Here is an 11,723-nt window from a genome sequence, read left to right on the forward strand (position 1 = left end):
TTAGTGGGACTCTTTGTTTTCATAGGTGCACAATGTATTTATTTGTATTAATTTTTTATCGATATTCATTTGTTATTGAATTTAAATTCTACGCATCTACGTTTATACTTTGTGGATTCCGTGATTGAGTAATTAGCAGCATAATTAATTAAAAATTTTTACAAGTATTTGCCAAAGCAATTTGCGCATTTTTCCAGTGCGGATAAAATCTGTCCCTGTCAATCTGTCAATCTGTTTGCTAATCAACGTTCGCTATTGTTCAGTTAGCTATTCTCTATAAATTTTACATGCCCACAAATCAATTAGTGCGTATGTATGTATGTTAGTATTATACAAGGTTAGTCAGTCTATATATTGTTCTTAGTTATCTGCCTGCAGTAAATCTATGACGTAGAGAACGGGTTCACAGACACATCTAACATATAGATGCTTCCTTGTCTCTCACTTTTGTATCACTCTTTGTGTATTTTATCTCTAGCTATAGCTATAGCTGTTGCTAACATATATCTATATCAGATTGAATCCATGTTTGCCATTCGTTCATTTGCATTCTCTACTCAGTCAGGTCATGTGATCATTTATTGAAACAAGTTGCCACAAATATAAAGTTCATAACAATATTTCTTCTGCTCTTTTTCTTTTCATTAAATTCTTATCAAATATTTACCCAGCTAGCTGTCACATTATCCAATTCCAAGTTTATTATCTGTTATATAGTGTTCTATTATCTGTCGCTGTCATAATCCACAGAGGGAAAAGTAATTTAAGGTAATGGCATTATCTTTTCATGAGACTTTCACTTTTGCTGCAATCGCAAACTCGGACTCAGTCAATAATCGATAAAAAGGTAGCAACAACTACCTGTCAAATGGAGGGCAATTGTCGTAAATTACAATATGTAACCATATTCATGTACTACATACTCATATAATCAACTGATGCTATAGAAACTACAATAATATATTGTGATAATTATTATTATTTGGCTTTGCATTACACGCGAGCCATGACGATGTTCTCGATTAGAAGAGGCCATATATAGTATATATATATAGAGCAATTGTATCTATAGATATTCGCGTGTCATTCAATTGCGTAAATTGCTTTAATTTAGCTGTAACTGATTGAAATCGCGGCGATAATTTGAAATATTACATGTGAGTTCACAATGCAAGTGCGTGATTAGAATACAGTCCCATTAAAATTTCATCACAGATGATATATTATAAATCAATACAAGTATTTGTCTAAATATAGATGATAGCAGTTTAGGTATTCTCCATTTCGGATGACATCTGATCTCAATTTGATCTCAACTTGTTTTATCTCATGGTTCAAGTGCTGCACTCGTGGGAACCTTCTAATGGGAGGATGCATTCATTTGCCAGACACTTTAAGCTTTTGTGGTTAATGGGTTGGGCTGTGGGGATGCCTACAGTGTCCACAATAAATTTGTTCACACAATCAATACCAATTAACCTCCTTGGCGCGCACTTAATTATAACGCGCACTGGCAAAGAGCAAATAAAATAAATATTTTCTTAAGCTCGGCGAGACGGGACTCAAGGCGGCATAAAAAGCAGCCTGATGGAGCTACAAAATCTTCCATTTGTTCTCCTCCGCCCCTTTAGCATTTCCCGCCCTAGTGACGCGCCTACAGACGCTGATCATTTTCCACTTCAACACGCAGCTGCTTTGGAAAAACAATGAGAAAAATTAAAGAAAACAACAGTTTCTTGGGAAAGAGGAGCGGGGGCCCAACTGCATGAGTACTTTGGTTTGGGGAGGTCCCTGCTCAAAGACCGTACACATTGGCCCCACGCCTCTTATACCCTGTACTTTATACCCTACCCCTTATATTTCTCGTTCTTGTTCGGCCATTTGTCGCTTTAATTAACGCAGCGTCGAGGAGTTCGTCCGATTGCCATCGGGAGCTGACAACGGCGATGACTCACAGTCTGTTGTAGTTGTTGTAGTTGCTGTAATTGCTGTTCATGCAAATGCGCCTCCTGCAGTGCCAGGAGCCCAGACCCGAGTCCAACTTCGGCGCCTGTGAGGCACTCTGTGGGCGTTTCTTATAATTATTTTTTAAATCTCTCTTCGTTTTTTTGGAGTATGACTCATTTGGTAAGGCGCCTAGACTAACCAAAGTAATAGGTATACTTTATTCCAGGGAATACTTCCGTTTACACGCCAATAAATTCATTTTTGTTTCACAGAAAATTATATTCCGTATACATATTTACTTAGCTGCCATATGGAATTTGTAAATATGTAACTACTTTCTATTTCCTGAGAACTTTTCTTTTAACATACGTATCTAAAAACTTACAACAAATTTTCTTGAAATAATTTTTTGTTAAATAAGAGATTTTATAGTTATTATTGTTTTATTCTTAAGCTTAACAAATATTATGGAAACTTTTAAGCTTGTCAAGAAAGCTGTTTAAATATTGAGTATTTTATATTTGTTGATGACTCTATTTTTCTTTGTGTTTGCGTATCAACTTGATATATTATATTTTATACATTTGGCCCGTAGCATTGATTAAGTTCATGGGTTGAGGTAAGCCTCTGTCTGGTGTCACTGTCCAATTCTCAATGCCAACCAACTGCCTAGACAATATTTACCTTGCATTTATCAGACCGATACTAGTAAATGTGTCTTGTTGTGTGTGAAAAAGCAAATATGATTCTTATCGGAGATTGCTCAGTCATCTGATAAGCTCACTGAACATCAGCAAACACAACAACACCAATGAAGAATAAATCGATGCAAACATTAATCATTAATAAGCAAAATGCATTTAACAATTTATTTGCTTTGTGTCATTCCCGATATTCTGTTTACATAACTTAGCATAAATAAAAATATAAATCTTTTATAATTATATTTTATCTATAGAGAAATAGTAATTATTAGTACGTTGATTCCGTTCATATTATTTTTATTCCAATTCGCATTAAAACCATTTATTACGCCTCAGCTCTGACATCAAGAACAAACGGCAAGCAATTAAATCGGCCACCAAATCGCAGACTGAGAGCAACAATATCACATCAAAGTTTTTATACTCTAATCAAGAACCGTAAAGACTTAGTAAATCTTTGAGCAAGGAACATCAAAAAACATAGTTAATATAGACATAAAATTTTTGTCAGCTTATTTAATTAATTGCAAATGAAGAGTTTTTAGAGTGTTTACAAATTTTGATGCCTATAAAAATTAATTATTTTCCAAGGCGGAGATAAAAAGCGTGAGACTTATGAAATTGAGAAACAGAATTCAGAATAATGTCTCGCATTGGCGCTTAAATTAATTAAAACCTCAAGTGGCAAGTGATAGCGTTTCATCAGATATTCAGATACTTGTACGCGTACTCGAATGTGTGTACATGAAATTCACAGTACTGATTGAAACCAGAGAAAACTTCACAGTAGCTGTGCGAGGGCAATGCCAACTGGTTTGAGCCAAGTCAGTGAACGCGCTTCCTACATCTGTGAAAGGTGGGGAAAGGGGGAAAAGAAATGGGAGGGAATCATCAAAGCTGTCAAAAATTAAATACATAACGTGCTGAGTCTGAGTCTGCTGAGTTCAATCGGATTCTTGCCCTATTGTCATGGTCATGGGCACACGCACTTGTAGATACATTTCGCGGTGGATACTCAGCTGTAGATACATTTCTGTAATTTGCCTTGTTGACGAATTGCTCGACATGCGTTGCTTATTTTTCTGTCTGGCGCGAATGTCTGTCACATATCATTAATGTATATCTCTTTGGGAAGGGGTGGGAGGGGGACTTAGTGGGGGATGCTCATTGTGCGAATCTCTTTATATGTTAGACGTGGCTGGGTTGTTAACTCGACGCTGAAGGCGTTTGAACTTTTAACGGTTTCACATTTTCATTTGTTCTACTCGTCTAAAGTTCATTGTTAAATGACTTTTCCAGCTGTCCCATGGGCGTGTGTAAGTCTATGAGTATGAGTGTGAGTATGAGTGTGTGAGCGTGTGCGTGTTTTCTTTTTTTACTTTTATTCGCTTTGTTCTTGTTGTTGTTGCTGGGTGCGGAAAGTGTTCGGTTTGATTTCAGCTTTGTTTTGTTAGTTTTTACGGTCTCTTATTCCTCTCTCACCACCTATAACCCACCTCTCTCTCTCTCTTTCTTTCTCTTTCTTTCTCTAGTAAGTTTAGTTTAGTTGGACGGGAGGTAAAAATCGATTTGTCATGCAATTTGACGTGCCTTTGTACTTGGACTTGAACACCATATGACTGGCAATGTACAACATTGTTGATAACTGATTTCAGACACTAGTAATTTTTGATATCGTGTTCACAATACTCAATGGAGCCTTAAACAGTCACTTACCAGCTAGTTACAAAATTAAGAGTTAAGAATGAAAACTGAAAACAAAAACCGGATGAATTCTAAAGTCTTAGATATAATATTTCTGTAAAGAAGATAAATTTTAATTTTCATTGTTTATCATTACAATCCATTTTAACTCTTGTTTTTTATCTACATTTAATAGGTTCTAAATAAAAAATTTAACTTTTTATTATAAAAATTGAGTAACATTAATAAATAACAAAAGTATTGTAATTTTTGAAAATTACAAAACTTTTTTAAGTTATAAATAAATACTATTTCGAAATTTCAGTTTCCTTTAGCTTTACTTTATCAGTTGGCACAAACAGTATATAAGAATAAATATAGATATACTTTAAACAAAGATTATCTCTTAGGTTAGAGAACGTGAATAAAACGTTCAATTGTAAAGTAAAAAAAGTCACATAAACCGAGTCAATAACAAATGCAACACGTGCAATATTTTAACTGGAAATTTTTAACGGGGACATTGAGTACGTGAAATCTTTGAGTTGAACTCTGAACGGTTGCAGAGACAATTATGTTTTGAGCACACACTTCAAAATCCATATGCATTCGATTTTTTCACTCACTGCATTTCCACTTTAAGGAGACAGAATAGCCAGACTAGTTTGAGGATGCTGAGGGGAGAGGCAATACTATAAATCAATTCAAATTGATTTGCATATTACATTTTGCGTGGGTGATTTTCAATTAAAATGGTTTGACTGACTCTCTGGGAAATTTAATTGATTTGCCAATTGAATGTCTACTTTCACTCCTCATCATAGTGTTGAGTATCGATATGTGAATGATTCGATTGAATGCCGTTCGATTCGATTTCGATTCTTTTCTCCACTCGACAAATTTTTACTTTCATTTGAAGCGCTGCGTGTGGACTTAACTGTTATTTAATGAGTCGTCGCAGCGCTGTAATTATGCCATAAAATGCTTTCAAATTAACATAATTTACACTTCACGTTCCACACACACACACACTCACTTACACACACACGCACACACTCAGTCACTCGACAGTCCGAACTGGTGGGTGTCTCCCCAAGAAAGTGACTCATTTACAATATTTTGACACTGTTAATTGTTAATGTTTACTCGTGATCGATTTGTTTGTGAGCTAAAAATAAATTCGGAATTTGCATTTAACCTAATTTTCCGCTTAACTCAAGCGTTAAATTTAATTGATATTGCAACTGTTACTGAAATTGTAACTGTTGTTGTAGTAGCAACTGATTTGTTAATAAGCATTTGGCTGGCATACATTTGTATAGATCTAGACGCCCACCTGCCTGGTAATGAGCCATTATCGTCATCATCATCATTATCATCATCGTTATAAATAAACTACTCTCAGTTACTGCCCCGTCTCATGGTATTCAGCAGTAACAGTTGGAAACAGTTCGAAAGTCATTTCGTAGAGCGTGTTCGTAGTGGGGGGTTAATTGGGGAAAATGGTGATGGAGGTGAAATCTCGTTGGCTATTTGCAATTAAAACTCAACCGACAGCTAAGTACGTGCTTGGTAATAGCTAAAGAAATACTACAAATATATATATCGTCTTTAACTGCGGCCTCAATCTAATAGATCTTTATGGGGTACTCAAACGGTACTCAAAACGTACTCACAGAAGTTATTGTCTCTAACGGTGCACTATAACTAGATTGTTATAGCTAGAACTAAAATTTTTAAAGTGTCAAGGGGCTTACAAATTACAAATGATACTCAAGAGCATAATATATTTAACTGATATAATGTAAATTAAATTAAATGATTAAATTATGTTTTCATGACGCTGAAAAGAATAAGTTTAAGTTGAGCTTGAGAGTAATTAAATAAGTATAAACTATCTTATGTTTTATATTTCATGATTTTTCAGATAACAAAAATATAATATACTTAGGAAATCTTAAAATAAGTGAAAAGTATTTATCTATTCAAAGGGATTACATTAATTTCTTCTAATAAACGTAAACCGTTTTCACTTCCTTCCGCCTCAGACGCTTAATAGTTATGTATTCCTGACAATTGTAATGAATGGTAGACACATTTCAATTGCCATTGACCAGTTTGGATTGGTTTTGTTTGCTGTGTCTGAACTGGGATCTGACGTCAAGACTTTGGTGAGAGGCGTAGATCACAAGGCACATGATCATACCCGGAGTATGGGACGCCGGGGGCTCACCACTTATTAAACCAGCTTAAAGCCAGCTAGCCAGCTGACCAGATGCCGGCTTAAAGCATAGATGCAGAAGGGGAGCGAGAAGTAGGAGAAAACGAGAGGCACTTCCTCATGGCAGTACCATTCGAAAACCTGAAAAGGCCGGCGAGTTTATATAGCTGTTGTTGTGTTGTTGACGACGTCATCGTCACGTTCTGGTTTATTCAATATTGAATATTAAATAATACGGTTCGGTATGGCACATACTTGTACGAGTACATACGAGTATGCATATATTAAGTGGGAAGCGTGGGGCAACGTCGAGTCCCGACTCCGTTGGGGCGTCTCCGACGGCATGAAAAAAATAACAGACTTGAAGCAAAACAATTACAATAACAATAACAAAAATCAAGCTGCGACTGGTTACTTGTAATAATATTGTTAACGAATATTAATTGTTTATTACATTAAATCATTACAGCCCGGACATGCGACTGTGCACAGTGAAATTGTTTATTATTTTAGTGTTCACTAATTGATTGACATTTATAAATTATTGCACAATAAATGAACTTAAACATTGTGTTTTAATTCTCTACTGGGACTTGAACTGATAAGCTTATCACAATGGGTTTGTTCAACTGTCTAAGCTCACACACACACAAATACGAACACACACATCGAGTGACTTGACATCTTTATTTTATGATTTGTAATCAGCTTTCTGTATGTCTGTGTGTTAATCGCTAATTTGTTTTTAATTGTTGCCCTTGCTGAACTCGGAACTCGGAACTTGGTTCTGGAAACTGGAAACTGGCAACTGAAAACTGGTTTCCTCTTCTGCTTTTGACCCTGGCCAAAACGATGCGTTGCCCTTCATGGCAAATGCTCTTAAGACCAATCAGAGAATGTTACCAATTTGATTTATGATTGGTCGAGTGAGTCGGAAAATCATTTGATTACTTGTTGCATATTCATGAGCTTTTAGCCAACTTTGTAATAAATATTAACTTTTATGTACGCCTTACACGAACTCCTTAAGGCGACTTTTCAAAGACCTTGAAAAACTTTAGCTAAGAGTATTGAAAAACTTTATTCTTTCTCTCTCTCTCTCTCTTTCTCTGAAATCAACATCTACAGTGATAAAAAAATGTTCTTAAGTCAAGATTTTGGTCTCAGAACTAAGATTTTTGGTCTAAAAAATGAGTTGAGAACATAAAATTCTTTAACTAAGAGAACACATCTTAGTTTTAAGAACATTTCAAATAAGACCAAGTGTTTATTTTAAGACAAAATTTTGTTAAAATTAAAATCAAAAATTAAAAATATAAAAATTATTTTTTATATTTATAAACGCCACGGGGCCACCATATGTTTTATATGAAATAGTACACATTTATAGTTTCCTAACAATTTAAGATTTTTATTCTTATATTAAGATTTTAAGATTTTTTAGATTAATAATCGTAGTTTAACAAAAATGTAGAACAAAATATTTAATATTTAAGATGAATACTCTTGATTTTAGAAGATGGTATTTTCCTTTAAAATCAAAGATATTTTTATAATTATTAAAGTAGTTAGGTTCATAGGCTTGGACCATGTCATGTTTGCGATTACTGACCTAACCCAAGACAATGCCTTAATTTTAACACATAAAATGCAATTTTCATAATATATATAAATTTGCATGTTTAACATGGAAATGAAATTACGCTCGACCCAACAATTCCCGACCTAGGGCCACACGCACATGGAAACCTCTGTGATAGGGCGATTAATATAACTGAGTAAATACTCTTTCCCCTACGAGTGTGCATTACAATGTGTGAGAGTGTGTATTGTAATGCAAAAGGCCTCAAGCACGATAGTGCAAACCAAGCTTACTGCACAATGGATTTACACCCACCCACTCACACTCACACACATAGCCATACATACTTGCGTATACGTAAGCTGGCAAACATACATATAAGTCAGTCAGTTCCTTGCCTCTGGTACAGGTCTCATGCGATAACACAAACATTTCAAGTGATTAAAAATGTAAAGCAGATTTGCCTGACAGACATGGACATGGATAGAGATGTCAGAGAGAGAGAGAGAGAGAGAGAGAGAGAAAGAGTGACTTGGCCAAACATTGCATGCTCAACGGAGATAATATAAGGACTTAGTCAGAACGCCAGAGCTAGATACTAATTGACTTTTGAGGGCACAACTACTATGGGATGACTTGAAAAAGAATTAAAATGTCAGTAAAATCAAAAATTAATGAATTAATCTATTTTTTGGTATTTATTTAAGATATGATTCCTAACGCTACAAGACAAAGCTTATAAATTAAGGCGCTAGTTTAAAGTTACATGTCAGAACGGAAATTGATAAGTTAGGTTAACATTGAATTATAATTATTTCTGTTACTGATTCTTAATTAAGTAAATGCAACAATTTTTGCTTCCATCAAATAAGTTCTAGTATTCATATAATATTAAAGTAGACTTGTATAAATACAAGAATACTTATGAAATATTGAAAATCAAAATCATACAATTTTTTTTTTTTTGAAAAAATGCCGACTATCGATTCTTTAGAAATGATATTTGTTAAAAAAACTCTTTTATGGTTTATTTTTTCTATAGTTAAAAACAATATTTTCCAAAAGAGACATTTTTCTTGCTATTCAGTGGTGCTACAGAAATCGAAACCAACCGATAATCCCAAAAAAATGTATAGAGTTCTGATAATGGCAATTTGAAATAAAAGGCGAATTTAGCAATATCGATTAATAAAGTAAAACATATTTTACAACAGATATTCTTTTGCTTACTACAGTTGGGAATTTGTCCCACTGTCGAATTAAAACTACTAATGCTACCGTGCTGTGGAAAATTATTTAGTACAGACTAAACATGAGGTATTATATGCATGCAGCTACACCTTAATATAATCACTCTGTCTCGCTCTATCTCTACTCGCGACTTCTCCCTCGCTCTGTGAGCGTTTGCTGCGAAACGCTGTTAAATGTTGTTAAATGTGAGAAAATAAAAGTGGAAAACTGGCTGCACCGGCTACTGCATTTATATTTGTAGTCGGACCCGCTGGTACAATTAACACACAATTTACCTCTGCTTCCTCTTTCCCTCACTTTCTCACTCTTTCTCTCGCTCTCTCTCTCTTTCTGTCTGTAGCCGCTTGTCTTTGTTTTTTATTTGCTGACACATGGGTCTATTAGTTTGTGTGGATTTTGAGAGTGTTTTCAAAGTTTTGTTGCGAAACTTGGGTGCGATTAAATAGCCATACTTAATACTCAGCTGATTGCATTGCCAGCTGCAGTTCAATGTACTTTGAAATGGCACAGCACCATTCGATAAATATTGAACAAAAAGAAGAGACCATACACAAGTGCGGATTGTAAACAGAGCGTCATAAACGTATTGACAAGGGATTATAGAGACAATGCCGTGTAACATTACAGATTAATTGTTATTACAATATTGTGGTGCAAGCTGAAAGTCTGCCTTGAGATTTGCAACAAAAGGGATTCCATAGTGAATGCTGCTCATAAATCACAAAGACCACGAGGAAACAGAGACACAGCGAGTGAAAGAGAGAGCAAATGGTTGAGATAGACAATGGAAATAACAATGCGGAAGCTTTTCGTTAGAGCTACATGCAATTGCATTGCATTTTCACTTTCCTTCTTTATGGCCAACCAGGTTTTTCTTTATCCACTTTTTTTTTTACCATGGCAACGCATATGGTGCTTCTCACTTCATTTTCAACTTCAACTTTTTTGTCTCTTCCTCTATGTTTGCCCCCTCTTTTTGGCCCACTGACCCGACCATTTGTTGATTTTCACTCTATGCGCTCTCGGTCTTTTGTGGGCATAGATTAAACCGAAGTTAGCCAAGTGCATGAACAGACGCCACATTCTATGATAAACATATCCGCTCTAGATATTAGTAAAGAATATTATTTCAATGTGACCCACTTGGAACCATTGAGAACTGAATGAAAAAATGAAAGAGCTTCCACTTTAGATATGAACTCCACTCTAACAGCCACTTGTTAGCGAGAATCAGAGAAAGAGACAGAGGAAGAGAGATACACAGAGATACAGAGAGAGTGTGAGAGGATGCTCTCAATAAATACTTGTAATACTCGTACAACTGCCCCGACTTTTTCTTTAGCCACAAATGACCCAATATAATTGTCGCTGCCTACAGTTTAGTTTAGTTTAGCCTGATAATGAAATCATGCACTGCATACTATATACAAGTTAAAAAAATTAAATGTTATATACACATTTATTACTTATTTAGTTGAGGAAATGACTGAGTTACCAGACTCGTGTGCCAACAGCTAAGACAGGCGACGAGGATATCTAAAAATAATTTAGTTACTTGAGTAGTATACTCGTTTAACATACTCGTACTTCTGTGTGCCTGACTAAGCAATTTTATTTGTAAGTGCGAATAAATTGAGTAAATTAAAAATAACAGAAGTCTGTGCAAAGTTTTGACAATTTAAGAGGGAATTAAGAAAGTGTGAAAATGAATTAAATGAAATATAAATGAGCAATTCAATTGAAAAGATTAGACAGCAATATGAAAGATATTATTAAAAAGAACTGAAGAATTAATCAAACAATGTACTTTTAAAATATATATGAAATACTTAAATAAATATAAGAAATAAATATAAGTAGATTGTATAGAGCTTAAAAGAATATAATGCATAGTGTGTAAATAAATGTAAATAAATATTAGAAAAAGACTATTTGGAATATATTTTTATATTATTAGCATAACTGGATTTTAATATAGTGTATTTCATTTTATCAAAACTGATTATAATAAATGAAACAGACCAAAATTTTAAATTTAGTGACATCTAATTGATAGAATAGATGTGTTTTTAGAATAATCTACAATTATAATCAAACTGCCCTATATTAAAAAAAGATATATGCAAATGCTGCTGAGATAAGTATGTTAATGAAAATACTAAGTAGGAAAGTAATGAAAAATATAATTGCTAAGCGACACGTGTATACAAATATCTAAATATTTATATCTTCCTATCTGATATGTCCTCTTAATGCACAACTGGTGTTATCGATAAATATACTTTTCCCATAAGCAAAGCTTTCACTTTTTCAACAGTTTAAAGTGATTCAATGC

This window comes from Drosophila innubila (assembly GCF_004354385.1).
Source record: "Drosophila innubila isolate TH190305 chromosome 2R unlocalized genomic scaffold, UK_Dinn_1.0 1_C_2R, whole genome shotgun sequence".
In the NCBI taxonomy this organism is placed as follows: Eukaryota; Metazoa; Arthropoda; class Insecta; order Diptera; family Drosophilidae; genus Drosophila; species Drosophila innubila.